The following is a 13,454-nucleotide window of genomic DNA, read 5'->3' on the forward strand; positions in this document are numbered from 1 at the left end:
GGGCCACGAGGCCACCAAACCCTAGGCCGGCGCGGCCGGAGGGGGCCGCGCCGCCCTATGGTGTGGCCCCCTGTCAGCCCTCCCGCGCCGCCTCTTCGCCTATATAAAGCCCCTGGATCAGAAAACCCGAGACCAATTGACGAAACTCCGGAAAAGTTACCGTGGCGCCGCCGCCATCGCGAAACTCCACTCGGGGGACGAACTCTGTTCCGGCACCCTGCCGGAGCGGGGAAGTGCCCCCGGAAGGCTTCTCCATCGACACCGCTGCCATCTCCATCAACACCGCTGCCATCTCCACCGCCATCTTCATCACCGCTGCTGCTCCCATGAGGAGGGAGTAGTTCTCCATCGAGGCTCGGGGCTGTACCGGTAGCTATGTGGTTCATCTCTCTTCCATGAACTTCAATACAATGATCTCATTGAGATTCATATGAGTTTGTATCACTACTATCTATGTGCTACTCTAGTGATGTTATTAAAGTAGTTCTATTCCTCCCGCACGTGTGTAAAGGCGACAGTGGGTGCACCGTGTTAGTACTTGGTTTATGCTATGATCGTGATCTCTTGTAGATTATGGAGTTAACTATTGCTATGATAATATTGATGTGATCTATTCCTCCTACATATGCATGAAGATGACAGTGTGCATGCTATGCTAGTACTTGGTTTAGTAGCGTTGATCTATCTTACACTAAAGGTTACTTAAACATGAGCATTATTGTGGAGCTTGTTAACTCCGGCATTGAGGGTTCGTGTAATCCTACGCAATATGTTCATCATCCAACAAAAGTGTAGAGTATGCATTTATCCGTTCGTTATGTGATCGATGTTGAGAGTGTCCACTAGTGAAAGTCTATTCCCTAGGCCTTGTTCCTAAATACTGCTGAGTTACTACTGCTTGTTTACTACTCGCTGCGTTACTACTACTGCGTTACTACTTGCTTGTTTATCTGTTTCATTGCGTTACTACTGCTGCAATACCACCACCATCAACTACACGCCAAGCACTTTTCTCGGCACCGTTGCTACCGCTCATACTTATTCATACCACCCGTATTTCACTATCTCTTCGCCGAACTAGTGCACCTATTAGGTGTGTTGGGGACACAAGAGACTTCTTGCTTTGTGGTTGCGGGGTTGCATGAGAGGGATATCTTTGACCTCTTCCTCCCCGAGTTCGATAAACCTTGGGTATCCACTTAAGGGAAACTTGCTGCTGTTCTACAAACCTCTACTCTTGGAGGCCCAACACTGTCTACAGGAAAGGAGGGGGAACGTAGACATCAAGCACTTTTCTGGCGCCGTTGCCGGGGAGGAAAGGTAAAAGGCTCTCATACTACGGTCCCAGGTAAAGTATTTTTCTGGCGCCGTCGTGTGTGTGCTCGAAGCTATTTCCTTTAGATCCTGCAATTGCATCTTGTTGTTTCTTGTTTACACTAGTTTGGCATAATGTACAAGAGTGAGCTTCTTATTCTATTTCCTGATTTAAAACATGGATTGTTTGATGCGAAAATTAAAAAACCTATGAAATCTTCTTTGCATGCTGGTAGTAATATTAGTATGAACGCTTTGAACACCATTGTTGACAATAATATAGAAAGTTCTAAGCTTGGGGAAGCTGGTTTTCATGATCTTTTTAGTCCCCCAAGCATTGAGGAGAAAATTTTCTTTGATGATACTTTGCCTCCTATTTATGATGATTATAATGATAGTGGTCTTTTGGTGCCACCTACTATGGAGAGTGAATTTGATTATGATTACAATATGCCTCCTATATTTGATGATGAGAATAATAATGATAGCTACTTTGTTGAATTTGCTCCCACTACAACTAATAAAATTGATTATGCTTATGTGGAGAGTAATAATTTTATGCATGAGACTCATGATAAGAATGTTTCATTTGATAGTTATATTATTGAGTTTGCTCATGATGCTACTGAAAGTTATTATGAGAGAGGAAAATATGGTTGTAGAAATTTTCATGTTACTAAAACACCTCTCTATGTGCTGAAATTTTTGATGCTACACTTGTTTTATCTTCCTATGCTTGTTACTTTGCTCTTCATGAACTTGTTTATTTACAAGATTCCTATGCATAGGAAGCATGTTAGACTTAAATATGTTTTGAATTTGCCTCTTGATGCTCTCTTTTGCTTCACATACTATCTTTTGCGAGTGCATCATTAAAACTGCTGAGCCCATCTTAATGGCTATAAAGAAAAGAACTTCTTGGGAGATAACCCATGTGTTATTTTGCTACAGTACTTTGTTTTATATTTGTGTCTTGGAAGTTGTTTACTACTGTAGCAACCTCTCCTTATCTTAGTTTTGTGTTTTGTTGTGCCAAGTTAAGCCGTTGATAGAAAAGTAAGTACTAGATTTGGATTACTGCGCAGTTCCAGATTTCTTTGCTGTCACGAATCTGAGCCCACTGCCCTGCAGGAAGCTCAGAAAATTATGCCAATTTACGAGCATGATCCTCAGATATGTACGCAACTTTCATTCAATTTGAGCATTTTCGTTTGAGCAGGTCTGGTGGCCTAATAAAATCCATCTTTACGGACTGTTCTGTTTTGACAGATTCTGCCTTTTATTTCGCATTGCCTCTTTTGCTATGTTGGATGAATTTCTTTGATCCATTAATGTCCAGTAGCTTTATGCAATGTCCAGAAGTGTTAAGAATGATTGTGTCACCTCTGAACATGTTAATTTTTATTGTCCACTAACCCTCTAATGAGTTGTTTCGAGTTTGGTGTGGAGGAAGTTTTCAAGGGTCAAGAGAGGAGGATGATATACTACGATCAAGAAGAGTGAAAAGTCTAAGCTTGGGGATGCCCCCATGGTTCATCCCTGCATATATCAAGAAGACTCAAGCGTCTAAGCTTGGGGATGCCCAAGGCATCCCCTTCTTCATCAACAAATTATCAGGTTCCTCCCCTGAAACTATATTTTTATTCGGCCACATCTTATGTGCTTTTTCTTGGAGCGTCTGTTTGTTTGCTTTTGTTTTTGTTTGTGTTTGAATAAATTGGATTACATCATGCTTGTGTGGGAGAGAGACACGCTCCGCTGGTTCGAATGAACACTTGTGTTCTTAGCTCATAATATTCATGGCGAAGTTTCCTCTTCGTTAAATTGTTATATGGTTGGAATTGGAAAATGATACATGTAGTAATTGCTATAAATGTCTTGGGTAATGTGATACTTGGCAATTGTTGTGCTCATGTTTAAGCTCTTGCATCATATACCTTGCACCTATTAGTGAAGAATACATAGAGCATGCTAAAATTTGGTTTGCATAATTGGTTTCTCTAAAGTCTAGATAATTTCTAGTATTGAGTTTTGAACAACAAGGAAGACGGTGTAGAGTCTTATAATGTTTACAATATGTCTTTTATGTGAGTTTTGCTGCACCGGTTCATCCTTGTGTTTGTTTCAAATAACCTTGCTAGCCTAAACCTTGTATCGAGAGGGAATACTTCTCATGCATCCAAATACTTGAGCCAACACTATGCCATTTGTGTCCACCATACCTACCTACTACATGGTATTTCTCCGCCATTCCAAAGTAAATTGCTTGAGTGCTACCTTTAAATAATTCAAAATTTATTACCTCTTATTTGTGTCAATGTTTTATAGCTCATGAGGAAGTATGTGGTGTTTATCTTTCAATCTTGTTGGGCAACTTTCACCAATGGACTAGTGGCTTCATCCGCTTATCCAATAATTTTGCAAAAAGAGCCGGCAATGGGATTCCCGATCCCAAATTAATTAACAAAAATAGACACTCCTCCATGGTATGTGATTGTTGGACGGCACCCGAAGGATTCGGTTAGCCATGGCTTGTGTAAGCAAAGGTTGGGAGGAGTGTCATCATAATAAAATTAAAATAAAAAGGCACTCCTTCATGGTATGAGATTGTTGGCAGGCACCCGAGGATTCGGTTAGCCATGGTTTGTGAAAGAAAGGTTGGAAGGAGTGCCATCCAAAAATAAAATAAAATGGGAGCCGCTCTTTGAAGGTTTGTCTGGCAAGGGGGTTAGAGTACCCGCTACCATTCGTTGACAACAACATACACCTCTCAAAACTTTATTTTTATGCTCTCTATATGTTTTCAAAACCAAAGCTCTAGCACAAATATAGCAATCGATGCTTTTCCTCTATGGAGGACCATTCTTTTACTTTTATTGTTGAGTCAGTTCACCTATTTCTCTCCACCTCAAGAAGCAAACACTTGTGTGAACTGTGCATTGATTCCTACATACTTGCTTATTGCACTTATTATATTACTCTATGTTGACAATATCCATGGGATATACATGTTACAAGTTGAAAGCAACCGCTGAAACTTAATCTTCTTTTGTGTTGCTTCAATACCTTTACTTTGAATTATTGCTTTATGAGTTAACTCTTATGCAAGACTTATTGATGCTTGTCTTGAAGTGCTATTCATGAAAAGTCTTTGCTATATGATTCAGTTGTTTACTCATGTCATTACCATTGTTTTGATCGCTGCATTCACTACATATGCTTTACAAATAGTATGATCAAGTTTATGATGGCATGTCACTCCAGAAATTATCTTTGTTATCGTTTTACCTGCTCGGGACGAGCAGAACTAAGCTTTGGGATGCTGATACGTCTCCAACGTATCGATAATTTCTTGTGTTTCATGCCACATTATTGATGTTATCTACATGTTATATGCACACTTTATGTCATATTCGTGCATTTTCTCGGAACTAACCTATTAACAAGATGCCGAAGTGCCGGTTCTGTTTTCTGCTGTTTTTGGTTTCGAAATCCTAGTAACGAAATATTCTCGGAATCGGACGAAATCAACGCCAAAGTTCCTATTTTCATCGGAAGCATCCGGAACACCCGGGAAGGACCGGAGGGGGCCACAGGGCCACCAAACCCTAGGGCTGGCGCGGCCGGAGGGGGGCCGCGCCGCCTATGGTGTGGCCCCCCGTCGGCCCTCTCGCGCCGCCTCTTCGCCTATATAAAGCCCCTGGATCAGAAAACCCGAGACCAATTGACGAAACTCCGGAAAAGTTACCGTGGCGCCGCCGCCATCGCGAAACTCCAATTCGGGGGACGAACTCGTTCCGGCACCTCGCCGGAGCGGGGAAGTGCCCCGGAAGGCTTCTCCATCGACACCGCTGCCATCTCCATCAACACCGCTGCCATCTCCACCGCCATCTTCATCACCGCTCGCTGCTCCCATGAGGAGGGAGTAGTTCTCCATCGAGGCTCGGGGCTGTACCGGTAGCTATGTGGTTCATCTCTCTTCCATGAACTTCAATACAATGATCTCATTGAGATTCATATGAGTTTGTATCACTACTATCTATGTGCTACTCTAGTGATGTTATTAAAGTAGTTCTATTCCTCCTGCACGTGTGTAAAGGCGACAGATGGGTGCACCGTGTTAGTACTTGGTTTATGCTATGATCGTGATCTCTTGTAGATTATGGAGTTAACTATTGCTATGATAATATTGATGTGATCTATTCCTCCTACATATGCATGAAGATGACAGTGTGCATGCTATGCTAGTACTTGGTTTAGTAGCGTTGATCTATCTTACACTAAAGGTTACTTAAACATGAGCATTATTGTGGAGCTTGTTAACTCCGGCATTGAGGGTTCGTGTAATCCTACGCAATATGTTCATCATCCAACAAAAGTGTAGAGTATGCATTTATACTGTTCGTTATGTGATCGATGTTGAGAGTGTCCACTAGTGAAAGTCTATTCCCTAGGCCTTGTTCCTAAATACTGCTGAGTTACTACTTGCTTGTTTACTACTGTCTGCGTTACTACTCTTGCGTTACTACTGCTTGTTTCTTGTTTTACTTGCGTTACTACTGCTGCAATACCACCACCATCAACTACACGCCAAGCACTTTTCAGGCACCGTTGCTACTGCTCATACTTATTCATACCACCTGTATTTCACTATCTCTTCGCCGAACTAGTGCACCTATTAGGTGTGTTGGGGACACAAGAGACTTCTTGCTTTGTGGTTGCGAGGTTGCATGAGAGGGATATCTTTGACCTCTTCCTCCCTGAGTTCGATAAACCTTGGGTATCCACTTAAGGGAAACTTGCTGCTGTTCTACAAACCTCTACTCTTGGAGGCCCAACACTGTCTACAGGAAAGGAGGGGGAACGTAGACATCACACCTACATAAGGAGAAAAACCGGCCAGGGAAATCCAAAGAAGCAGTTCCTGGCGAGTTCTACTGTTTGGGCAGTTTGGGCAGTTTGTTCTCCTTCATTTGCGTTGCACTTTTGGTTGGTAAATTTCTTTACATGTTTCACATTCTTGCATGAATCTTCATGTTCATTTGTTCTGTCATCAACCAATGGATGAGATTGCAACTCATGTTCTTATCAGGGATGGATGCGGTTGGTTGTTTTTCCTGTCGTCAACCCCTGGAAAACTGTGGTCGCCGTTCTAACAGGCGTGCAGTTTCCTTCGAAGTTCAGATGATGCAGGGATTTGAAAATGGAGTGGTTAGTACCATTGCATTAATACCACTAACTTGTATTTTTCTTCCCTCCTTGCTGTATCTTGAATAATTTCTTGATGTGCCTTGCAATGCTCGGTATGACATGCTATTATTATTTCTTCCCTCCTTGCTATACCAAATTATGTCTTTATGTGCCTTGTAATGCTCAGTATGACATGCTATTACTTTTTCATTCCCCTCTCTGCTCTTCTAAATTATTTCAGTCTGTGCATTGCAATGCTCAGTATTATTTTTTCATTCCTATCTGCTTTTCTAAATTATTTCGAAATCTGTGCCTTGCAAATTCAAGGAGCAAGTTAGTAAGCTTGCAAGTTCGAGAAGCTGGATGGTGGCAAAATGCCCAATGAGGGTTTTTGACATGTATCTTGAGAAAGATGGTACCACTACAACAATTTGTGGTCCATACTGGAGGTCCCTTGTGAGGTTGTATGATATCCAACTTGGTGATGTAGTTTCTTTCACCTACATGGAAGAAGAGAACAGATTCCATCTCAATGTATACCAAATTGTGAACAACGACAAGGTAGAGAAACCTTATGTTAGAGAACAAGGTATGATACATTATTCACAAACATACCAGGGCATCAAATTGTTCATATACCAAATTGTGAACAACGACAAGGTATTCATTTTTATACTGACTTGTTTCTTTGTTACGCACTGAGTTGTTTATGATGTAATCCCAAGAATCGGGATGCAACTCCACAAGACAATATTCACAAACATCGAGCCATCAACGAGGAGCATATGGCTGCCATTACCTTTGGCTCGACCAAAGTTGTGTTGGCTGCTCCAAACCAGGAGCTTGATGAAAATGAGTTCTATGAGAGTACAAAGGAGTTGCGGTTCTTTGCTCATATTTATAATGAGGAAAATGTGCATTTTGATGCCCTGGTATGTTGTACATGTAATAAGACATGTGCTTGTGAATCGTGAATACAAGTCCGTATCGACAAGTTTTTTTTTCCCCTCTTTCAGTACCTGAATCCAAAACCATTTACCCATGTCGGCTCCCCTGTCAATGGATTTGCACACTTGTGGAAGAGGGACCTTGAAGAGCCTGTTGTAGCCTGGTACCACATTGAAGGAGATGATCACATTGCAATTACCATTGGGTGGGATAACTTCGGGGAGCAATCACATATTGTTGAAGGAACTCTCCTTCGATGATTGCAACACCAAGGGCTGAAGCAATTGTTACGGACTTTGTGGAGATCATCAACCCATGAAGTATAGGGTCTAGTTGTTAAGTGGTCATGTGTGACTTGCTTGTTTAATCTATTTTCTACCAATCTATTGTGATTTGAAATGTTTAGACTATTGTGGAATCTATTGTGATTTGTAATGTTTTAGACTACTTGTGGAATGTACTTGTGATTTGCTTGATGATATTAAATGTGTTTTGAATGTGCTAAGATTCAATTTTAAGACTACTGTAATCTACTGTGATTACTACTATATATGTGAAAGCAAGAATTCCTGAGGCACTTGTGTTTTTATCACATTTGCATGGAATTTTTCTTGCAACAGCTGTTGTTCTTTTTGCCATTTCTAAAGGAGATTTCACAAAAAAATCAGGATTTTTAAGTTTTACCATGCAAGAATTCTCGAGGCACTTGTGTTTTTATCACATTTGCATTGAATTTTTTCTAGCAACAATAGCTGCACATCTTCAAAATTGTTTTGGCTAAATTTTGTTGTTCTTTCTGCCATTTATAAAGGACATTTCAAAACGAAGTTTCTCTCGCATCGTGGGCTAACATTAACCGGATCCGGGCCTTCAATTTCATTTTGGGCCGGTCGCCAGCCCATATATAATTAATCCTGGGCTGGGTTGTTGGAAGTCATACCGTCCCCCTACTATATTAACCAGTTCATCTCTCTCTCCGTCACTTTTTCCACTTCATCTCTCTCGCTCCACTTCTCCTGTAGCAGTTCCTCGACGGTGACGACCGGAAGCGGTTATCTCCTCGTAGCTGGTTCGTCGACGGTTCTTCTTCAAGTTCATCTAGATCTTGCAGTCGCTTCTTCTGCAAGGTGAGTTCGAAACAAGAAAAACCCCTCTCCTGTAAGTTTAGTTCGAAACAAAAAAAACCCTCTCCTTGCTTCCAGTTCTTGCCATCTTTTCTGCAAGGTGATTTTTTTGTGCCACTTCTTCTTGATTGATGATGTGTTCGCATGGGTTAAATCTATTGAACATTCTTCATTCCCTCTTTCTAATCTTCTCAGATCTGTTCGCATTGGTTCAATCTGTTTGGCCTTTTTCCTCCTTGCATGCGTTCATTTGCTTGATTTGATCTGCATGGTTCCAATCCATTTAACCTTTTTCATCCTTGCATGCGTTCATTTGCTTGTTTTGATCGCACTTTGGTTCAATCTGTTTAACCTTTTCATCCTTGCATGTGTTCATTTGCTAGATTATATATCATGGTTTCAACCCATTCAACCTTTTTAGGGTTCATTTGCTAGATTAGATCTGTTTCCATCACTTGTAAACAATTTTTTTAGGGTTCATATCAATTAATATACTGACATTTACTTTGGGATAGGTTCAAATGGATCAAGGCAAGCGTCGGTTACGCCATCGGCCTATGGCCAACTGCAAATATTCAAACAGGCGTGCTACATCATTCAAGATCATCATGCAAGAGGACTATGATCACTCTGCGGTATGCAATTCCTTGTACATTGATTACTTGAATTTCATGCTTAAATTTCTATTTATACGCAAGACTAATCTCACATTGTGTTTCATGCTTTGAATGGCATTGTTCCTTGTTACTTCAAGGAAAAGCTGAACAAGTATGGGGACAAGTGGTTGCATGCTCTTGCTGCTGGCCACGAGTTGGACTTTTACTTAGAGAAGAGTACAAACTCCACGACCATATGTGGCCCCTGGTGGTCTTATTTCCTCATGTCACACCTTGTTGATGTCAACGATGTTGTCACCTTCAAGTTACCCTACCGAAGATGACGGTGAAGATGAGCTTGATGATGAAGATGCGAGAAGGTATGGAGTATGAAGAAGAGGCTGGTGATGGCATCTTCCAAGTATACGTTGCGGATCCCGATGGAAACCAAAAGCCCTTCTTTCTTATGAATGGTATGTACATTACTCTTCCGGAAACTTGTCGGACGGTTAGTTTGTTTAATAATTTGTGATCACTTGTTTTATAAATTTGTCCGGGACCAATTTATGTGCTCGAAGTGATCGGAGGCACACTTTACAAGACAGGTTTTCACAAACATGCATGCTTGTTGGTGAAGCGGACATGACCGAGATAGTCCGGGAAATGTACAAGGATGCCTCAAAAGATGTGGACTCAATTGATGAGCTTCGGTACTTTGTTCACGAGTTGATGCGGTTGATTGTAGATCAAAAAGTTTGGTAATCTCAAAAACATTGTTCATACGAGTTCTGCGAGTTCATACGGTTCATACATTTCACATTCGGTATTGCTTAATGCTCTATTCCTGTGATTTCTATTGCGAGCACTTGCCGAAGAACCTTGTCCATGGTTACAATTACCCAAAGAGGGGAATTGCAAGAGTTTCTAGCGGAGCTCGTGAGTGAAGACATTGTCTGGCAGTACTTCATTCAAGTCGGGGTCTGGGCGAGGCTGGTCGTCCGGCTGAATGAAGAAGACTTGGAAAAATTCCGTGAGGCCAACTCCATAGTTAAAGGCTCTCTTCTTCTGATCAGGGTTGATATGATGCAAGACTACATTGGTGTCTCTGTCCACAAGATAGAAGACATCTAAAGAAATGCTGATTCAAGCTGGTTGCTGACTGAAGATGCTTTAGTTTATGTTGGTGCTTTTGACTGTAGTTTGTGCAGTATGTAATTACTTGTTAGTTTGTGGAAGACATATGGCTGGTGGTTACTTTTGTTGATGTGCTTGCAATGGCACACATCTTGTTGTTGGCTTATGTTGATGTTCTGCTTATGTAAGACTACTGTCATTATGTTGTCCGATCTTTGTATGACCCGATGATGGCATTATCAAATATGTGTGCTATTACTATGTGTTAGGAAGTTAACTGATTTTGTATTACTATTTATGTCATTGCAAGAATTCATAAAGCACTTGTGCTTGTCATCACATTTGCATTGAATTTTTCTTGCAACAATAGCTGCTGCATATTTTTGAAAATTCTATTGAAAATTATGTTGTTCTTTTTGAACAACATAAATGGATGAACTGCTTATGCGATGAGTGATTCCCTTGACATGTTTACAAACATGGATAGAAGCCAACCTCTGCATTGCTTTTAAACATCTTGCAATGTTTAATTTTTTTTACCAAAGGAGCATGTACCCTTTGATTCTCAATCCTTACATGATGGTTACCAAAGGATGGTTCTCAACCCTTTGGCTTATGTTAACATGGTTTCTTAAATGCTAAAATGTTTTAATGTTTTAAAAAATTTACCAAAACGTTTTGTTTTCAAACAAAAGAAAATGATTTGGTCCTTCCACCGAACCTCAAAACGTTTTACCAAATGGTCCTTCCACCGAACTCATTTTTACAATATGGTCCTTCCACCCAACGTTTCCTTCAACATTTTCCTTCGCATTTTTCCTTCGTCCTCCTCCGCCGCCGCCCTCCTCCGCCGCCGCCGCCCTCCTCCACCTCCGCCTCGGCCCTCCTCCACCTCGGCCCTCCTCCGCCGCCGCCGATCTCCTCCGCCGCCGCCGATCTCCTCCACCGCCGCCGACCTCCTCCACCTCCGTCTCGGATCTCCTCCACCTCGGCCCTCCTCCACCGCCGCCGACCTCCTCCTCCACCTCCGCTAGATCTCCTCCACCTCGGCCCTCCTCCTTCGCCACCGACCTCCTCCTCCACCGATCTAGATCTCCTCCACCGATCTAGATCTCCTCCACCTCGGCCCTCCACCGATTAGGGTTGCGGATTCCGCGTGGCGACGGCGGCCCGAGGTTTCGCGAGCGACGGCGACCCCTAGGATCCGCGTGCTGACGGCCATGGTGGATCCTACTGGAGTTCAAGCCATGGTGGATCCTACTGGAGTTCAAGCCATGGTGGATCCTACTGGAGTTCAAGCCAAGGTGGATCCTACTGGAGTCCAAGCTAAGGTTGATCCGCGGCGGTCCTTTCTCCGACGATTCACGAACTCAAACAACACGGAGGCGAGTTCGTCTGGTACGTGGTGAATCGAACCTCCACCTACAAATTCCTGTATTACTGGTTTGCTATGATTTGCTGGTTTGCTTGGTTACTGCATTGCTCTATTACTTGCTCCCTTGTGATTGTTTGCTTGGTTAATGCATTGCTGCAGTACTGGTTAGTGGATTACTGCAATTCATAGTTGTTCCCTTGTGATTGTATAAGATGGCTTAGTTCATTACTGGATTCTATTTAAACTCTAAGTTTTACTAAAAAACAGTAATAATGGATAAGAGTTGGATGGAAGCTTCAAGGTCTTCAGATGAGTATGCAGCTGGAGTCTCCTTATTCTTAAAATTTGTCTGTAAGAAATGAAGTGCAAGATAGGAAGATACTCGTGTCCATGCAAAAATTGTGGTAACGAGGTTACGGCATGATGTAGACATTGTGAATGATCATCTAGTCTGTGCCTGGATTCATGCCTGGATATAAAACCTGGCCGTTTCATGGTGAACCGCTTGTTAACAATGATCCTGACACACACTCTAGCTCTCCAGAAGATAGTAGTAATGCTAGAGATGAGATTGACCAGCTATTGTTAGATGGGTTTGACATGTACCCTAGAAGTTCTTTGCATTCAGAAGAAGAAGAAGGCAGTGAAGATGATAGTGAAGATGAAGATGTCGAAACATACAAGAGGTTAGTCAATGATGGTGGCCAGCAGTTGTACCCAGGATGCAAGAAGTTTTCAAAGCTGCAGTTTCTAGTAAGACTCGCTCAACATTAAAAATGTCGGGGGAATGACAAATGCTGCATTTGAAGATATGCTCGACACTGTTCGGGGAAGCACTACCCGAAGGACATTCTCCGCAAAGAAATTTCATGAAGCAAAGCAAGTACATCGGAGGAGTTGGTCTTGCGTATGATACTTATGATGTATGTTTCAATGATCGCATAATTTTCGAGGCATCCATGCCAATGCCAATGTCTGCCCAGTTTGCAAAACAAGCGGATGGAAGACCGAGAGAAGTGTAGTAGGTGGGAAGAGAATCGGTAGAGTTGCAAGGAAAGTTATCGGACATTTCCCATCGAAGAAAAGAGTCGGGAGGTCTGTTCATATCTAACAAAACGAGCAGCTCCGATGAGTTGGCACAATGATGGGAGAACCAAAGATGAAGTAATGAGGCATCCAGTCGATTCACTCGCTTGGAAGAACTTTGACGAGCGAGTACGGGTCGTTCAGACAAAGAACCAAGGAACATCAGATTTGGACTAGCTACAGATGGATTCAACCCGTTCAGGAATATGAACTTGTCATATAGCATCTGGCCCATAATTCTGATCCCATACAACTTCCCTCCCTGGATTTGCATGAAGGAAACCAACTTCTTATTGTCTGTCATTATACCAGGAAGGAGATCACCGGGGAAAGACATTGATGTGTACACCGCAACTTGTAATTGATGAGCTACGGGAGTTGTGGCACCATGGTGTTCTTGTACATGATGCTCATTTTGGAAAAAAGTTTAGAGTCTATGCTGCACTTCTCCGGACCATTAGTGACTGGCCGGGACGTGGAATATTGAGTGGAGAAAGTATTGTTGTCTCGTTCTCATTGCCTCTTAGGAACTTGCTCTAGAAGGTTGAAGCATGGGCACAAAGCATGTTTCTTAGGTCACGAAGGTTCTTGCCAAGGGAACATGCATTCGGAAGAGATGAGAAATCTTTTGATGGTACTACTGATCTCGGGGATCCTCCAAGTACAGCCAACAGGGGAAGAAATTTC

Source organism: Lolium rigidum, chromosome 6 (genome assembly GCF_022539505.1).
Source record: "Lolium rigidum isolate FL_2022 chromosome 6, APGP_CSIRO_Lrig_0.1, whole genome shotgun sequence".
Taxonomy (NCBI): Eukaryota; Viridiplantae; Streptophyta; class Magnoliopsida; order Poales; family Poaceae; genus Lolium; species Lolium rigidum.